Source organism: Acipenser ruthenus, chromosome 13 (assembly GCF_902713425.1).
Source record: "Acipenser ruthenus chromosome 13, fAciRut3.2 maternal haplotype, whole genome shotgun sequence".
Taxonomy (NCBI): Eukaryota; Metazoa; Chordata; class Actinopteri; order Acipenseriformes; family Acipenseridae; genus Acipenser; species Acipenser ruthenus.
This window is the reverse complement of record NC_081201.1, coordinates 15,489,736-15,508,831: the sequence shown is the minus strand read 5'-3', so window position 1 is coordinate 15,508,831 and position 19,096 is coordinate 15,489,736. Positions and strand designations below refer to the sequence as shown.

The 19,096-nt window shown below is 42.8% G+C and overlaps 1 long non-coding RNA gene, 1 other non-coding gene and 1 pseudogene across 2 annotated transcripts; 2 read left to right on the top strand and 1 right to left on the bottom strand.

The window, feature by feature from the left end:
• Positions 1-308: 308 nt before the first annotated feature.
• LOC131740154 (uncharacterized) lies at positions 309-17,851 on the bottom strand. The gene is made up of 4 exons (XR_009330785.1): positions 17,570-17,851; positions 9,714-9,784; positions 7,430-7,533; positions 309-410 (listed from the first exon to the last, which is right to left on the bottom strand). It is a non-coding gene; the product is annotated as an uncharacterized LOC131740154 (long non-coding RNA).
• LOC117418635 (U5 spliceosomal RNA) lies at positions 6,243-6,358 on the top strand. Its single transcript, XR_004546826.3, has one exon. It is a non-coding gene; the product is annotated as a U5 spliceosomal RNA (small nuclear RNA).
• LOC117418687 (U2 spliceosomal RNA) lies at positions 11,811-12,016 on the top strand (annotated as a pseudogene).
• Positions 17,852-19,096: the final 1,245 nt, after the last annotated feature.

Here is a 19,096-nt window from a genome sequence, read left to right as displayed (position 1 = left end):
GGATGGGAACACCAAGTGATTCTGCACTTCTTGAGGGGTGTAATGTGGTCAGTGGAGAAGTGGAGGAGGCCGGGAGAATGGAGAAAGAAGACCGCGATGGAACACAAGACGGAACAATAATTCCAGACACTATTGTGCCAGGAACATCAGCGTCATGGGAAGAGAAAATGGAGGCGGAAGATGAGAAGGAGGGAAGATGGAGTATTGCAAAAGGTGTTGGGAAAAGAAAATTAGATGAAGGTGGTGAAACGAGCTCGATTGAAAGCACTAACGACTATAATGCGTTGTACTAACCAGACTCGCCTGCTATCTCCGATGTGTCTTTGGACGTGGAGTGCAGGGATCTGCCGGAGTTTTCTTCATCTGCGGAGGAAGAGAGGTCAGGGACGGAAGACACATCAGGAGAATATCTGGGAAAGAAAGATGTGGAAGGTTTTAAAGGGACAACAGGGTTCGTGAAAAACCCAAACGATGAACAGAAAGAGAAAGAAGAAAAAATGAGATTTGTTTAACCTTTTTAATGAAGGCTTACAAATTTGTTTCTTTAAATGCAAGAGGAATAAGAGAGTCTGATAAAAGGAAGACTTTGTTTTATTCTCTTTCAAAAATGGATTTTGAGGTGGCTTTTCTCCAAGAGTGCCATCTGAAAGACACTGAGGACTGCAAACGTTTTGAATCTCAATGGGATGGGGGAAAATCCATATGGAGCATTGGGAATGTTCACGCAGATGGGGTAGGTTTATTATTTAAAGGTGGAGATTACATTATTGAAAGTAAAATGAGTATAGTTCCGGGGAGATTGCTTTGTGTTGATGCATTATGGAATGACATAATATTTTGTTTTCTTAATATATATGCACCAACAATAAAAAGTAATAGATTAGAGGTGTTTAAAAAATATTTGATTTGTTAGTCACTAATAGAATAATCATTTTGGGAGGGGATTTTAATATTAACATGGATGATTTGTTAGACAATAATATTATAATTAAAGATTTTTCTGCGGTTTATTTAAAGAAGGTGGTGGGTGATTACACGTTGGTGGATAGTTTTAGAGAGTTTAACAAGAAAAATAAGGGCCACACGTGGAGAAACGCAAGAGGGGTGAGCAAAAGATTCGATTATTTTTTTGTAAGTAAGGGATTAGATATTGGTAAACTTGAAATTTTACCGGTATGGCTTACTGATCACGACATGATTATTGTATCAGTGAAGCTAACAGGACCTGGTATTGGGAAAGGGTTCTGGAAAATGAATACTTTGTATTTAGAAAATCCTGAATTTAAAAGCGAATGGGTTTTGAAGTATAATCTTTTGAAAGAAATGAGATGTGGGTTTGTTAATTTAAGGGAATGGTGGGAGCATGTAAAGAAAGAAATTAGTTATTTTTGCAAAGAATTTGGGAAAAAAGAAAGGAAAAAAGAGACATGAAATGAATAAATTACAAAATAGATTAGAAAAAATGCATACAAAATTGAATGAAGGGGTTCCAGTAAATATGGGAGAATATGAAAGGGTGAAAAAAGATATGAAATATATTATGAATAAAAAGGTTAAAAATATGATTTTTTTGGCAAATGTGGAAAAGAAAGAGAAAGACGAGAATGTCAATATTTTTTTCAATGCATAAAAGAAAAAAGGAGTAAATCTCGAATAACAGAGCTGATTACTGAAAATTGACCTGTGAGTGGGAAGGAGGATTTATTAGATTATGTTCAGAAATTTTATTTGGAGTTATTCAAGAAGAGGGATATTGATAAGGGGGTGGGAGAGGTATTTCTAAATAATATAAATAGGAAATTAAGTGATGTGGAGAAAATAATTTAGAAAAGGAAATAACAGGAGAAGAGGTGCAAACAGCACTAAAGTCTTTAAATAATGGGAAGTCACCTGGGTGTGACGGTATTCCCAAAGAGTTTTATGACTGTTTTTGGGATGTAATGGGGGGAGTTATGACAAACTCAATGAAAACAGGGATAATAAGTTTATTATTTAAAAAGGGAGAAAAGAATTTATTAAAAAATTGGAGACCAGTTACTTTGATTTGTGTAGATAATAAAATTTTGAGTAAGGTAATTACTAATAGGTTAAAGAAGGTAATGCCAATAATTATTAATGAGGATCAAACGTGTGGGGTAACAGGGAGACACAGTGGGATGAATTTAAATTTAATTAGGGACGTGATGAGTTGGGTGGAGGATAGACGTTTACCTTTGTGTATATTTAGTATAGATCAGGAAAAGGCTTTTGATAGGGTGAGTCACGATTTTTTGTTTCAGATTATGGGGAGGATGAATTTTGGTAGCATTTTTTCGAGTTGGGTGAAAATATTATATAACAAGGTGTTTAGTAGGGTGAAGGTTAATGGGCATTTGAGTAGAAAAGTGAAGCAGTAGGGTGGAGTGAGACAGGGGTGCCCATTGTCACCCTTGTTATATGTCATATTTATGGAGCCTTTTGCAGAGTGTTTAAGAAATGACAAATTCATAGATGGAGTACAGATTCCAGGAAGTAGAGGATAGAGAATCAAAATCACACAATATGCTGATGATACGACTTTGTTTTTAACATCTGACGGAGATAGAGAGAAGCATTCAGTTAATTGATTTATATAGTAAAGCTAGTGGGTCTAAGGTCAACTTGAGTAAATCTGCCATGATGTACTGTGGTAGCTAGGTGTGGTCGACTCTATCGAAAGCCTTCTCTTGATCCAGGGAGACCATTAATACATTCAAATCACAAATATCACTTACAGTTAAAAAATCTAATAAAAAATAAGTTATCAAAAATAGAGCGACCCGGTATACAATATGTACCACAGTTCCAATAACTGTTTTTAATCTATTAGCAATTGTTTTGGATAAAATCTTTAAATCAGAACATAAAAGTGACACAGGTCTCCAATTCTTAAGCTGGCAAAGGTCTCTCTTGGGCAGCAGTGTAACCACTGCCCTACGGCAGCTAAGAGGCAGTTCCTTGTGGCTGAGGCTCTCTCTCAGAACCTGGAGCAAATCCTCCCCCATTATATCCCCAAAAAATATTATAAAATTCTGCTGGCAGTCCATCGATCCCAGGAACCTTTCCGCTGGAGAGCTGCTTGACAGCGGCAGTCATCTCCTGGTGGGTCAGCGGTGCGTCCAGCTGAATCTGCTCCTCCTCACTGAGGCTGGGTAACCCCTGGAGCAGGCGCTCAGTGTCCTCTAGGTTGCACAGTTCTTTATTATAAAGTTCCTTGTAAAAACGCACCGCCTCTCTGCTGATTTCCTCCCGGGTGTGCAGTTCTTTCCCACCAGGAGTCCTGATACAGCACAGCTGTCTACTGTCCGCTCTCTTCCTTTCCAGGTTGAATAAAAAACTGGTGGGGGCATCCATGTCTCTCAACTCCATGAATCTGGAACGCACAATCACCCCCTTCACTCTTTCCTTCAGCAAGCTCCCCAGCACAAGTTTCTGCTCTTTTAGGTTCTCCAGGGTCTGTTCTTTAAATTCTGAATTTAAACTTTCCTCTAGGAGGAGGATTTTTGACTCCAGCTCTCTCACGGCTTTGTTCAGTGACCTGGTTGCATTTATAGTATATTGTTGACAAAAACATTTAATTTGCATTTTGCCAATGTCCCACCACTGTCTTAAATCTTTATACTGTGCTTTTTCTTTTTTCCAGATTATCCAAAAAAGTTTGAATTGTTGCTTGAATTTTACATCTTGTAATAATTTAACATTGAAATGCCAGTAAGATGTTCTGTGGGGTTCTGATTGAATTATTACTGTAATTAATAGACAGTGGTGGTCAGAGAGACTAATGGGGATGATTCTTGCTTTGATAAATTTATTTAAATAATTTTTAGAAGTATAAAACCGGTCTAGTCTTGCTCTATATACACAGTTTGTGTGATACTGAGACCAGGTGTATTGTCTTGAACTGGGGCGCAGGCATCTCCATATGTCAACTAGGTCACTGGACTCTAACAATGCAGCCAACTCTCTGGAGGACTGAGGGTGTGGTTCATCATTATTTCTATCAATATTAAAATTAACAGTACAATTAAAATCTCCTCCTAGTACCACCACATCGTTGTTATTAATATTAAAAAGAGCTTGCTTTAATTTTAAAAAAAATAAAATTCGTTCCCCCCTCTATTGGGGGCATAAATATTAATAAAAACATACACTGTACTGTCCAGCCTAGCTCTTACTTTTAAAATCCTCCCTTTCTTGATTTCATCCATATCTAATAAAACTGCCCCTAGGCTGGGTTTAAAAAGCACGGCTACTCCTGCACTAGTACTAGCGCCATGACTCATCACGCACAGCCCCTTCCACTCCACTCGCCACGCCTCCTCATTCTCCTGATCCGAGTGCGTTTCCTGCAGAAACATCACCCCCTCCTGCTTCTGCTCTAAAAACTCAACTAGCTGCGCCCTCTTAAAAGACTGTCTGCAGCCGTTTAGATTAAAAGATACAAAAACGCACCTTTCCATCATAGCTAAAAAAACTAACAAACTAAAACAAGTAATAAAAGAAGTTTCATAAAACACAGCCATTTTTAAACAAGAGATTTTGAACCACTGTTAAGATCTTTCTTAATTTTCTAAACAATGTTTTTTAATCTATAATGTTTTGGCTGATCAAATTCTTCTATTGTTGCTTTCCTTGTAATAATGTGAGCGGAGTGGAGAAATAACCTTAAATCTGGGAATAAACTCTATTTCTACTCCCCTTTTCCCTTTTGTTTCTGTCATAAAATCATTTACCTGCTCAAGCGTGTATAACTTTTTCTTACTGAAGGGTTGGCTGTCAGGGATGTCTGAGATAAGCGAGGAGTCAGAGTGCTCCCCCTCCATCTCTTCTGCTCTGTCCTCTCGCTCGCCCCCGAGAATCCGCTCCTCCGCAGCTCCCTCCGACTCCGACACCGGTCTCTGCCTCAGCCGTCACTGTTTCAGGCGGCTGAGATTCAGCCAGCGGAGAATCTTGCACAGCGCCCGGCTCACCCTCCACTGTGTTCTCTTCCTCCGCATTGGGAGGGACTGATGCCCCGTCTGGAGCCCGCAGTCTCCCTGTCTGCACGGGTTCAGAGTTCTGCACTGGCTGAGCTCTGCCATCCGGCAGCTCTGCAGCCTTCTGTTGAAATAGTTTCTTTTTAGCTACTACCTTGAATGGTTCTTCACCATTCTCAGTAGTAGCTGTATTATCCTCCGAACCCGTCAGTGACAGTTGGTGGTGGTGGTGTTGGTGGTTCTGCTCTGGTTTCCTTCTGGATCGCTGCCTCCTCGGTCAACACGGGCTCGCTCTGCGGCTGCGGTGCAGGAGCCAACTCTTCCTCCCGCTCACCCCCAACACCCCTGACTTCCTCCCCGCCAGCATCACCCTGATCCTGTCCTGTTTCTGCTCTAGCCTCCTTTCTCAGGCAGGCTTTTCTCTGGTGTCCCTGTTCTCCACAGTAAAAACACCTCATCATTTCAGAACTGACAAACACCACCCAATTCATCCCTTCCACATTAAAATTCCAGGCTACATTAATGACTTGATTAGGATCGCCTGCCTTCTAAACGACATGACGCGCTTTATTCATCCTTGACGCCGACATAATATTCTCAAACCCCACCACCTCTCCTACTGCCAGCAGACACTCCTCCACCGAAACCCCGGGGTCAGGCAGGCAATGGACCCTGTGTCAGCGGGTGAGAGCCCCCAGCCCTCCTGAATGAGACCCCATTACGGGATCTCCAAACACACACCACTAACCTACAAACAAACAAAACACCCAAAAAGAACAACTAAGTAACTATCAAAACAAAATAAATAAATAAAGTTTTACAATTACCCGGTCCTACCACACCGGCGTTCCACCTCTCTGCAAGGAGAGAGAGAGAGAGAGAGAGAGAGATATTTTTCCTGCTCTTTTTCTTTTGTTTTTTTTGTTTGTTTCAAATAAGGCAGGCAGGCAGGCAGGTCTGCCTAACTGATGGACAGCCTGCTCTGCTCACGCAGCAGGCCAGTGTACCCAGAAGGCCTTGCGCTCATGGGAGGAGGAGGAGGAGGAGCGCAGCGGTAAAGCAGAATCAGAGCTGTTTAGTGGGGCAAGGAGCCCTCGCTTTCAAGGCGGCAGCAGCAAAGCGCCCCTTTGCCGGGACCGAACGGCACTTGCGTTTTGGGAAGAGTTCCCTGTTTTGTTTTGTTTGGCCTTGCCGCCGGGTAGAGAAGGCCTTTGGGCCGGCCAGAAGGGCTGGGCTGCCAGTAAAGCCACACTCTGGCTTCTCTTCAGTTCGAATAAATCTTTGGCCTTTTACTAAAGATTTCCGTGGAGAGGAGCATTTATGAGTTCAATGCAATTTTTGGCTAGCCCTGCCCCTCAGGGTGGGGCTCGATATGGGTTTAAAAGCAGAACGAGCACAGCAGCGGCGGCCGTGTTAATAATTAGAGCCTGGCACCTTTTTTTTTCTTTTTCCCATTTTTCCCCTCAGTCCAAGAAGCAAGTACCCCGGCAGCTCCGGCGGGCGGCTGCGCCCGGAGTGTTTGGTCAAAACCATTGTGGGCATCGCTTCTCGGCCTCTTGGCTTACGTCAGGTGTGTGGCATGCCCGCAGCTTGGTCGACAGGGAGAAAGAGAAGGTGATGGCTACAGGAGAATTTACATCGGCCCCTTCAGCGCGACTGTTGAATACGATTCGGTTTGTCGGGAAAGAAAAGGACAGAGTGCAGTTCAGCATGGGAAGAAGCAGCTTTGCGAAAGAAGTGATCTTTGATTTTCTTGGAATGACTGCAGAACAAATCTTTTGCTACAGAGATTCTCCTCTACGGAACACTTTCGAAACAACTTTCATGGGGGATTACTTGTGTCAAGATGCCTGGAATAAGTGTTTGGAACACAAGGACGAAGCACCGATTGCCAACTTCAACGTGGAGCCTCTGTTCGCAAGCAGGGTAAGGACTGTAACTGTCTGCATGCAAAATCCATATGTGAAAGAGCAAGACATTCAATCCTTCTTAAGTAAATACTACGACGTACTTGGTGTTGGAACAAAAGAAATAGGTTATGATGGGATGTGGAATGGGAATAGAAAATACGCTGTCCGGTTTAGAACAAGGACGGGGGGAATTGAATATCCCCCAGCTTCCTTCTACATCACTGGAGTAAAGGGGTATTTATACTTTTATGGACAGCCTAAAACGTGTAGAAGATGCGGAGAGGAGGGTCACATTGCGGCAATGTGTCCGAACACATTCTGCAGAATCTGTCTGGAGGCGGGTCATCTGGCAAGAGATTGCAACAATTGTAATTTGTGTGATTCGACTGAACACATATTCAAGGACTGCCCAGGCAGACATAAAACCTATGCAGAGTCACTTCGTGACATTGAGGTGGTTTTGGATGAGGTTTTGAGAGACCATGCACCTGTGGATGTAGAGGAGTGTGCTGTGGCTGGAGATACCTTATGTGGGACCCTCCCGACAGCTTTTCCGGTGGCTACTTCGAGAGAGGCTCCAGCTGATGAGTCTCGCACCGCTGGGCATCCGGTTGCAGGAACCTCAGCAACTGGGGAAACAAACAAAAAGTTAGCTACACATGTCGGGACTCAACCGGAAAAAATGACAATAGAGGAATCCTCTCTGGGGACAGAGATACCAGATACCCCGGTGGAAGGCAGAGTACAGTGGGGTGAAACAGAAGGGGATAAAGAGATGGACTGGAAAATAGCAGAGGGAAAGAAAACTGCAAAAAGGAAAATAACCAATGCGGGGCTGGACAATGATAACAAAGTACAAGTGATCGAGACATCCAACAAGTTCGACGCTTTGGAGAACGAGGAGATGGGAGATGAAGGAGTCCAGAGTCCCGAGCTGTCCTTAACAGGGATGTCCCCATTAGCACCGCCGGTTACACCATCAGAGGATGACAGCGAGGGCAGCATGGAATCCCAACCGGAGTATCTGACTGACACTATGATGGACAATTTGAAGACAACTATGATGTTCCCGACCAAGGGGAAAGGAGACGGAACATAAAATAAAAGGAAATGAACTTTAATGTCTTCTCAGTTAATGCTAGGGGATTGAGAGACACTGGTAAGAGGACATCTCTGTTTTTCTCCCTAATAGCATTGGACTTCCAAGTTTGCTTTCTTCAGGAATGTCATTTAAAGAACACGGAGGACATTAGAAAGTTCAGTAAGGACTGGAAGGCAGGGGCGTCAGTATGGAGCATAGGTAACGTGCATTCGGACGGGGTGGGGATAATACTTAAAAACACTGGTTTTGTTATTGAGGAGACCAGAATCATTATACCTGGGAGGCTTATATATGTAGATGGCAGATTTAACAATAAGCTTCGCCTAGCAAATGTTTACGCACCTACATTAAAAGGGGAAAGGTTAGACTTCTTTAAGCACTTACCTAATATATTGTGCACAAACAACATAGTGATAATGGGTGGGGATTTCAACACTTATTTAGAGGGAGAATTATTTAGAGGGCGAATCTCTGCACAATATTTAAAAAATGTTTTGAGTGATTATGATTTGGCAGACATATATAGGAGACATAATAAAAAAAGGTACAGGACATACATGGAGGAGCGAGCAAAAGATTAGATTTATTTGTATCTAAAACTATCAAAAGCTTGAGTTTCTCCATATATCCAAACTGGTTTTCAGATCACGACACAAATCGGGGCTTCTTGTGAAATTAAAGGAGTAGAGATAAGAAGGGGATTTTGGAAACTTAACGTGAAGGAGTTGGAGTGTGTAGAGTTGAGCCGAGTTCACGACATTTTATACTGCATGGAAGGATATGAAATGGGCATTTAAAACTACAGCTGAGTGGTGGGAGGCGGTAAAAATCAAAATAAGATACTTCTGTCAAATGTATAGCAAAAGGAAAAAGAAGGAAGAGAGGCATCTTGAGAAAGACCTGCAAGATGAATTCGAGTCTATACATTCTAGAATAAATGAGGGTAAACAGGTTTGTCGGGAGGAATACAAGAACATCCAAAAGAAAATAGAACATAACATTGAAACAAAGGTTAAGAACTTTACAATTTTTGGCAAAAATAACAGAAAAAGAACAAGATGAAAAATGTTCCAGGTTTTTCTTTCAAAGTATCAAAAAAAATCAGCAATTTCAGAATTAGAAACAGGGAGGGGGAAGTTACTAAAAAAAGACTAAATAATATCGTACACTCAAGAGTTTTATCAAGCGTTGTTTAAAAAAAAAGAGAAATGGATCATATAAGAGCAGAGGAATTGTTAAATAACGTAAGCAAAAAACTGAATAATGAAGAAAGAGTAAATTTAGAAAAAATGATATCCAAAAAGGAAATAGAAGATGCACTGAAATCACTGAAAGCTGATAAAACTCCTGGGTGTGATGGGTTACCTAAAGAATTTTATTGTTGTTTTTGGGGACTGTTGGGAGATGACCTATTGGAGGTATAGAAAGAGATCTTGGCCGACGGGGTGATGCCGGACTCCATGAGGTCAGGCGTAGTAACCTTAATATATAAGAAGGGAGAAAAGGAGCTGTTAAAGAACTGGAGGCCTATCACTTTGTTAGGGTTTTCCCTAAAATTGTATTGTCTACATTTAACAAACAGATTGAAAGTGGTAATGTCTAGCTTAGTTAACGAAGACCAGACATGTGGGGTCATGAATAGGTCCACAATATATAACCTACAGTTAACCAGGGATGTTATTAGTTGGGCGAAAGATAGAGGCTTACCTTTGTGCTTGTTGAACGTTGATCAGGAGAAAGCGTTCGACAGGGTCAGTCACGACTTCTTGTTCTCAGTTCTAGAAAGAATGAATTGTGGTTCGATTTTTGTCAATTGGATTAGAACCATGTATAACAAAGCATATAGCAGGGTGCAAATCAACGGGTTTTTCAGCAAACAAGTATTTCAGGAAGGTGGGGTGAGACAGGGGTGCCCGATGTCGCCACTACTATACGTGCTGTTTGCTGAACCATTGGCAAATTTGTTAAGGAACGATAAAGGCATAGACGGGGTGCATATCCCAGGGAGTAACGGGGAAAAGGTTAAAATTGCCCAGTACGCAGACGACACCACACTGTTTCTATGCTCTGACCGGGCAATAGACAGAGTGATCGTATTGTTAAAAACTTACAGAGAAGCAGTAGGGTCAAAAATCAACTTGGAGAAGTCGTCTATGATGTACTGCGGTGCATGGGAAGGGAGAACAGAGAGGAAAGGGGGCATAACCATCTGCAATGAAGGGTTAAAAATATTAGGGGTGTACTTTTTTCAAAAGGACGGGATAAAGGAAAATTGGGAAGGGAAGATTGAAAAAGTAAAAGTAAAACTAAACATGTGGAAAAGCAGAAGGTTAATCAGTGGGAAGATCATGGCAATAAAAGCAGACATATTACCAACTTTAATCTACCTGGCGCTGGTGTTCCCAATCAATGCCAGGAGCAAAATTATTGTGACAAGGATGGTATTCTCCTTTATATGGGGGTGGCACTTACGAAAGTGTAAAGAGAGAGCTGATGTATGGGAAGGTATAGAAGGGCGGGAGAGACATCCCATGCTTGTCTGTGAAATTGGATTGCCTTTTTCTCAAATCAGATGTGTAAAACTTTGTTGAAAGGTATACAGCATAAATCCTTTTTTTTGTCAGGTTGTGGTTCGGATTCACTCTGAGAGGGGGATGATACCCTGGGATAACAGGGTACCGAATGCAGAGGTAAAGCCTAAGTACTACACACAGGCCATAACGTTTCTGAAAATGCACATAAAGAAAATGGAAAGAGAGGTCTTATTAGACCACAGGAAAATGTATGAAATAAGAGAAAAGTGGGAGCAGAGATATGAGGCCGATATGAAAAATTAATTGGGAGGGGATACAGCCAAAATGGCTGGATAATGAGTGTAAGGATCTGGGATGGCTGTGTGCTCTAAATAGGTCGTCTGTAAAGGAGAGGTTGTATAGACACAACTGCGCGGAGAATCCAGAGTGTCCCAGGTGCAAAAGAGGAAACAGCGATGCATGTATTCTGGGAGTGCAGTTTTGCAAAAGCATTTCGGGGGAAGTGTGCAAATCTTATCAACATGGTTTGTGCCAAGATTGTTTTGAATGGAAAGAACATTGTGTATGGGAAGGAGGTCTTAAAACTGCCAAAGAAACAGTTTAGAGGTGTGTGGCTTATTATTAGTTTGGGGAAGTTGGTACTGTGTGGGAAAAGAAATGTATGTATTAAAAAGAAAAAAGATACAACAGTGCCAGCAGACGCCTATTTTCTGTTTTTATGGAAGTTAAATGCTATCAAAATGGATAAATATATGTTTGGGGATGACTTCTGTGAAGGAATTTGGGGAAGACTAAGATTTGTATGAAACAGTGTTAATGGGAAAAAGAATAAAATAAAAAAAAAATAAAAAAAAATCTGTTCTTATCAGTTTAATATCTGAAACGTCCCTGTGATGGGGTGCTAGCTCGCCCCTATAAATTTGTGTTTTGTTATTGTTGTATTTTTACTATTTTTATTATGGTTTTTGTGATTCTTGTTTTGTTTTGGATTGGCAGGGAGGGGGTTAAATTCCTCCCTGTAAAATACATGTGAGAATGCGGCTGGAGCCTTAAGTGTTTAATTGTTAATTATTAGTTAATTGGGCTCCAGCCACAGACTAAAAAGGGCAGGTGAAACCCTTTGTGGGAGAGGAGTTTTTGGTTGAGGTTGTTTGTTGGTGTGCTGTGCTGTTTAGTTTTGGAGAAAGAAACTGTAGTGAAGGCTAATGCCCAGCCTACATTTCTGTATTTTGTTTGAACCTTTTTGTTGGCCCTTGTGCCTGTTTATTTGATTATTTTTTGTTGAATAAAGATCATTATTTTGTCCCTTCCACTGTCTCTGAGCCTCAAACCTCTGTCATCCTGCCACAGTCCCCCATAAGGGGACCTGTCTATATTAAATTGATTTTTGGAAGCAGGAGATGGAACCAGGGCTTGCTCCGTCCACTCCACGCATCGACCCGGTATTGCAGTACCTCCGGGAACGGTGCACGAGAGAGAGAGAGCGCGCAGGAGCCAGCAGGCCAATGTACCCAGAAGGCCTTGCGCTCGTGGGAGGAGGAGGACGAGCGCAGCGGTAAAGCAGAAACGGAGCTGTTTAGTGGGGCAAGGAGCCCTCGCTTTCAAGGCGGCAGCAGCAAAGCGCCCCTTTGCCGGGACCGAATGTCACTTGCGTTTTGGGAAGAGTTCCCTGTTTTGTTTGGCCTTGCCGCCGGGTAGAGGAGAAGGCCGTTGGGATGGCCGGAAAGGCTGGGCTGCCAGTAAAGCCACACTCTGGCTTCTCTTCAGTTCGAATAAATTTTTTGCCTTTTACTTTTACGCAATGACCGCTCTAGTAGAGTTTTGTCCTCCGTAATATCCGATTTCTCCCTGTGTGATGCAGGTAAGGACCTGGTGCCTCCCTTTACCTGGGTGAGCTCATCTGGGACCTCCTTCTCCTGTATAGATCTCGTCCTGCATACCAGCTCCCTTACGAAGACGGCAGTAGACACCCAGGCCGTCTTCTTCTCTGACCATAGGCTCCTGCAGGTAACATTGCAGGTCCCTCAGACCTCCCAGATGGGGTCAGGGGTCTGGAAATCAAACACCTCCTTACTCGATGACCCCTCCGTAGCTGCAGCCTATAAGAGCAGGCTTGTTGAGTGGACCACTTTTCGTGACCTATTCAACTCCCCTATAGAGTGGTGGGAGATGGTCAAAATGAGAACTAAGGGTTATTTCATAGCAGCAGGCAAGAGGAAAGCAAAAGAAAGGAGGGCCAAATATAAACACCTGAATGCTGCCCTCCAGCGTCTGAGCCTGCTTCAGCTTCGGGGGTTCCCTGTAAGCGACGAGATAGCCCAGACCAAGCTAGATCTTTCAGTGCTTTGTAGGGAGGAACAACGAAAGGTCATGCACAAAGCAAAAGTGCAAAAAATGGAGGAAGACGAAAAGTGTACCCGCTTCTTCCAGAAAACGAGGGAGAAGCGGCACTTTATGTCCTCCATGCTCGACAGCAGTGGGAGGATAGTGAGGGAGTGAAAAAAGTGGTAGAGAACTTCTATAGGGACCTATATAACATCAAAGCTACAGATGACACCCTGATAGAGTGGTTCCTGAGCCAGTTGGAGCCTGACTCAGTGCGGGACGAGGAGGAGGAGGAGGAGAAAGACCCAGAACTCACGCTGGAGGAGCTCACCCAGGCGGTTAAGACCATGAACACCGGAAAGACGCCAGGTCCAGATGGCATCCCGGGTGAGTATTACCATCTTTTTTGGGACACGCTAAAAGTCCATTTAGCGGAGGTCTACAGAGCGGTCTACAGGGAGAAGCGGTTGGGCCCTTCTATGCGGGAGAGTGTAATTACGCTACTTCATAAGAAAGGGGAAGTTAAAGATCTACGGAAATTGGCGCCCAATTAGCCTCCTTTGCCTGGATTACAAGATACTAGCCAAAGCTCTGATGCTCCGGCTACAAGTACACCTCCCTTTGGTCATTGGCCCCGACCAGGCTTGTGGTGTCCCAGGGTGGTCCATCACCGATATTTTAATGTTAACAAGGGACATTCTGGCTTATTCTAGAGAACGGAACCATCCCCTCTGCCTGTTCAACCTTGACCAGGAGAAGGCGTTCGATAGGGTAAGCCATGAATACATGTACAAAGTGATGGACCAGATGAAATTCGCTCCTGGACTTAGGGAGTGGGTTAAAACCATATATACAAACATTAGTACCCGAGTCTTGGTGAACAGGCACCTGACTGGTAAAATATCTATCCAGTCAGGGGTCAGACAGGGTTGCCCACTATCCCCACTGCTATATGTCGTGTGCATTGAACCCCTCCTGCAGGCAATTCGTAGGGATACCAATATAACTGGTTTCCAGCTGCCTGGATCCAATGGGGTCCAGGTCAAAACAACAGCATATATGGACGATGTGTCACTCATTTGCACCAACACATCGTCGGTACCTCGGATTAGTAATATCCTTGAGAAGTACTGCACGGCGACCGGGGCAGTGATTAATAAGTCCAAGAGCGAAGTCTACGTGTCTAAAAATTGGCAGGTAGATAGGGAACTGTCGGACATGTACCCTGTCAAAAAGGACAAAATCAAGATTCTGGGCCTCATTTTCGAGAACAATAGCTCGGGGGCCCAGAGCTGGACGGCGGCCATTAACCAGGTCCGTAAAAAGATTGGCGGATGGAGCACAAGATCCTTAACAATGACGGGTAGAGTATTAATAACCAAGTCTATACTGTTCCCCATCCTCTCTTATGTAGGAAAAATCTTTCCCCCAGACAGGACCACCAAAAAAGTGGTGGACCGCATTATCCACCGCTTTTATCTGGGGCAGCAAGATGGAGAGGGTAACGCGAGCCACCTTGAGTAAAGCCGACAAGAAGGGAGGTAAGGGGGTCCCGGACGTTGTGCAGCTCACCCGAGTGCAGGGGCTCACGCAAACTATCCAGAACATGCAGGCCCTGGACAGGAAGGTATGTTACATGAATCGTTTCTCCCCATTGTATTATAGAACCTTAAGGGACACTATATATAAAATTGGGCTTAGATAAAGCAAAATTGGCCTCCTGGGAATACAAGGCTGTAACTAAATATCTTGCCGGTTCCCAGGAAATTGAAAAAGTAGCTGCTTTCTCCCTCACCCAAAGCCAAAAAATCTGGGAGAATGTGTCTCACAGCTGCCTCAGTAATGTCCAGAAGGATATAGCATGGAACACCGTCCGCAGTGCACTCCCCACTCGAGCGTTCATGTTCAGGAGGGGACTAGCCCAAGTAGAAACATGCCCCTATGCAAAGTGCCGCAAGAGAGAAACACCAGCCCATATCTTCTGGGAGTGTGATGTGGCTGGCAGTGTCTGGCTCTCTGTCTCTGTCTTCCTAAACAGGTTTGCTGACACGGCCAAGATGACCGCAGCTAAGTGCGTTTGGCGTGTCATCAATGTTGTCAAGCAGATCCTGTGGGAGGGCCGTAACGTCTGTGTCTACCACAAGCAGCAGCTAGACACTATCACCACGACCAGAAGGGCACAAACTCTTATTAAAGGACTTTGTAATTCTGGACATCCGGACCCTCGGGAAGGACAAGGCCTACGCGGAGTGGAGGATCGCCGGACTTCAGGACGTGAAGATGGAATGAAGGAAAAAACTGGAACCGCTAGCTCCTAGGAGCGGGACTACGGGGCACCGCTAAGCCTTTTATTTATTTTGTCATGCCAGCATTCCGCCCTTTTTAACTGGCATGACCGTTTTTGAAGGGTGCCCTGGTTTTATGTAGTCTTTTTGTTTCAGTTTTATGGATTTTTATTTGATTTATTTTGAATGGTTGGTTTATTTGATTTTGTTTTGTTTAATGTATCTAAAAGATTTTTAATGTTAACTATTAAAAGTTACATTTTAAGTGTTTTAAAATTTTAGAATTTTAACTCATTGTTTTATACACTGTCCCTTTTCCCCTGTTCCTGTTTTAGTTCTATAGTTTTATTGTTCTGTTTTATGTTCACTTTTGAACTTTTTTAGAGAGCACTCCCCGGCCCTCACAAGCACTGTTTTTTTATAGATGGTTCTTTTTTCCCCCAGTCACTTTTAAAACAGCACAGTTTTTTTTCTTGTTGTAACCCTTTGCGGTCCATTGTCGGACTGGGTCCGACATTGCAATTATTCCTCTCAGGTCCTTTGTCGGACTGGGTCCGACATCATTATAGCAACGCAAAAAACGGGTTTCTAGTCATTTTTTCTCCGGAAAAAGCCGAGAAAACCATTCAATTGCCGAGTGGGAGCGACAGGAGCCGAAACAAGTCGAGAAAAAAAAAAAAAAAAAAAGGCGTATCACATGAATAGTCATATATGGCCCTGGTATCAGATAACGGGGCGGTCATAGTAAACAAGCTGGCTGAGTGCGTCAGCGCACAGAGACTATCATGGACATTTGCAGAGCTTTTTTCAGATGTTATAGTAATAAAATAATGACTTTGATCGCAATATTGAGGAGTTTGGTGATAAAACGAGTGATCCGGAGATGATTGATCGGTATGTACGACTATTATTTTTATTATTTATTTCTTACATAGATGAAAGCGATGGCGAAAGAAAGGGTGTGGCGGGGCTGGAGAAGCCTAGTGAGTGCTTTGTTGATATGCAGGGCCATTTAAACCTGTTTGACTGTGGAAAAATATACATTTTAAACAGCGCGTCTAAAATTAACTGCGCGTGTGAAAATAAATTGGACCTGACGCGCCTGACGCGCACTTAATAAATGGACTGCAAAGGGTTAATCTGTGTCTGTTTTAACCATGTACAAAGCACGATTGTCTTGGTGTTTTTAAATGTATTTTAAATGCTTTTAAAACAAAATGTATGTCTGTATGCATGAATGTCATCTTTAAAAGAAATGTAAAATGAATGAAATGAATGGGTGTAAATGGAAAAAAATGGTAAAATCTCAATAAAAGAGTATTTTACTAAAGATTTCCATGGAGAGGAGCATTTATGAGTTCAATGCAATTTTTGGCTAGCCCTGCCCCTCGGGGTGGGGCTCAACATGGGTTTAAAAGCAGAACGAGCACAGCAGCGGCGGCAGTGTTAATAATTGGAGCCTGTCACCTTTTTTTTCTTTTTCCCATTTTTCCCCCTCAGTCCAAGAAGCAAGTACCCTGGCAGCTCCGGCGGGCGGCCGCGCCCGGGGCGTTTGGTCAAAACCATTGTGGGCATCGCTTCTTGGCCTCTTGGCTCGATTAAGTATGTGGCCTGCCCGCAGCTTTTGGAGGATCAAGAAAGAGAAGGTGATGGCGTTTCGGAATTCTGCATCGGCCCCTGGGGCGCGACTATTGAACACCCTGCGTTTCGTTGGAAAAGTAGACGGAGAGAGAATCAGAATGTATAGAAGGACCTTTGTAAAAAAGGTCATTTTTTGATTTTTTGGAATTAACAGCACAGGAAATATATTATCAGGATTTCCAAGGAAGTACTTTTGATGTGACTTTTACTGGGGAATACATTTGCAGCAAAGCTTGGGATAAATGTAAAGAAAACAACTTTTCTGATCCTATTCAGGATTTTTGGATTGAACCTTTTTTTGCAAGAGAAACACGAATCCTGACTGTGCACATGTATAATCCTTACTGCAAAGAGCATGATATTGTTTCCTTTTAAAGCAATACTGTGAGGTAATAGGGATTGTAACTAAAAGCAAAGATGAGGATGAGCTATGAATGGGAAGAGACAGTATGTGGTGAGGCTAAAACTAAGTCCAACAGGTGGGATAGTGCACCCTCCAGCTACTTTCTTTATTGGAGCAAATAAAGGGTACTTGTATTATGCAGGACAACCTTTGACATGCAGAAAATGTGGACAGACAGGACACATGGCAGAGAGGTGTGAAAATATTTGTCGGAATTGTATGACAGCAGGACATATGGCAAAGGACTGCAATGTTCCAAAAGCATGTAACCTATGTGGGTCTAGAGAGCACATGTTTAAGGAGTGTCCACAAAGACAAAAAAAAATATTCAGATGCACTTAGGGACATTGAAGAGGTGATAGCAGAGATACTCACAGAGGAAGTGTCTGTTGCTGGTGTTGGAGCTGTCGCTGGTGCTAGTGGTGGCTTTGATACTGGTGTTGTCACTGATGCTGATGCTAGTGCTGGTGATGGTGTTGATGCTGCCGTTGGTGCATCTTTGGACCCTGTTCAGGAGGCTCTGCCAGCTACTTTGGAAGCTGAACCCCAGGAGACTGTTGCTGGAGGAAGAAGTATTGGGACACCGGCTGTTGTTGAAGCTGTGGTAGCTGAACAAGAGGACGCAGGAGATGGACATCCCAGAGGGAACAGTCATCCCAGACACTGTTGAGGAGAGAAAAAAGGGAGAGTGGAAAACAGCTAAGAAGAAGAAATCAAAGAAAAGAAGATCAGAGGAAGAAGGAGGAGATACAGGAGTTAAAATGGCAGTGATTGAGATCTCAAATCAATTTGGATGTCTGCAAGGAGGAGAAGAGGAGAGTGAGGTAATATCGGAAAGAGACTCTGAGCTGGCCTCGGTCCCTGTTCTCCCTTCTGAAGAGAAGGACAGTGTGAAGGAAATGACTGAGCAAACAGAACAGATGGAGAGCAGCAAAGAGGAGGAAAGCCACATAGAAGGGGACTCAAAATCAGACACAACGTCAGACACTGATTCGCAAGTATCAGGGTTCTTTTTGGAGAAAAAAAAAGAGGTAGACAGAGTGACGAAAATAATGGGGATGTGATAAGGGACTGTTTTAAATCATGACATCAAAATGGAGATGACAATAATAACGATAAATGTGAGAGGTTTACGAAACGCAGGGAAAAGAGCAGCTGTGTTTTTATCTCTGATGTCTATGAACTTTAACATTTGCTTCTTACAGGAATGCCATTTGAGTGACGCGGAGGATATAGAGACTTTTACAAAGGAATGGAAAGGTGGATACTCCTTTTGGGGGGTAGGGAATGTTTTTTCCAATGGAGTGGGAATACTCATGAAAGGGGATGGATGGGAAGTTGAAAATGTATTATCTGTTGTACCTGGGAGGGTGTTATATGTGGATGTCAAGTTGGGTAATATGGAATTGGAGAGTTATAAATGTTTATGCACCTTCAAATAGAACTGAAAGGTTGGGGGTGTTTAAAGAAACTCAATTTACTGTGCACAAATAGGGTGGTGGTAATCTTCATTGGATAAATTGGGTAAAAAGGAAGGAGGAGAGGTAGATTTTGCTACAAATTATTTAAAGAAGTTGGTGTCTGAATTTTCTTTAATGGCCGTATATAGAAAATGTAATAAAAAAAGAGGATGGATATACTTGGGGAAATTCCCAAGGGCTAAAAAGTAGAATTGATTACATATTTCTATCCAGTAACATTAATGTGAAATATTGTAAGGTGGCTCCCTTCTGGAGCACAGATCATAGTATGATTGAAACATCTTTTGGGACATCAGCTACTATTATTGGTCCTAGATACTGGAAATTAAATATTAGTGTTTTAAAGATAAATGAATTCAGAGAGAAACTAATAGAGTTTTATAAAAGTTGGCAAAATATGAAGTTTTATTTTAAAACAGAA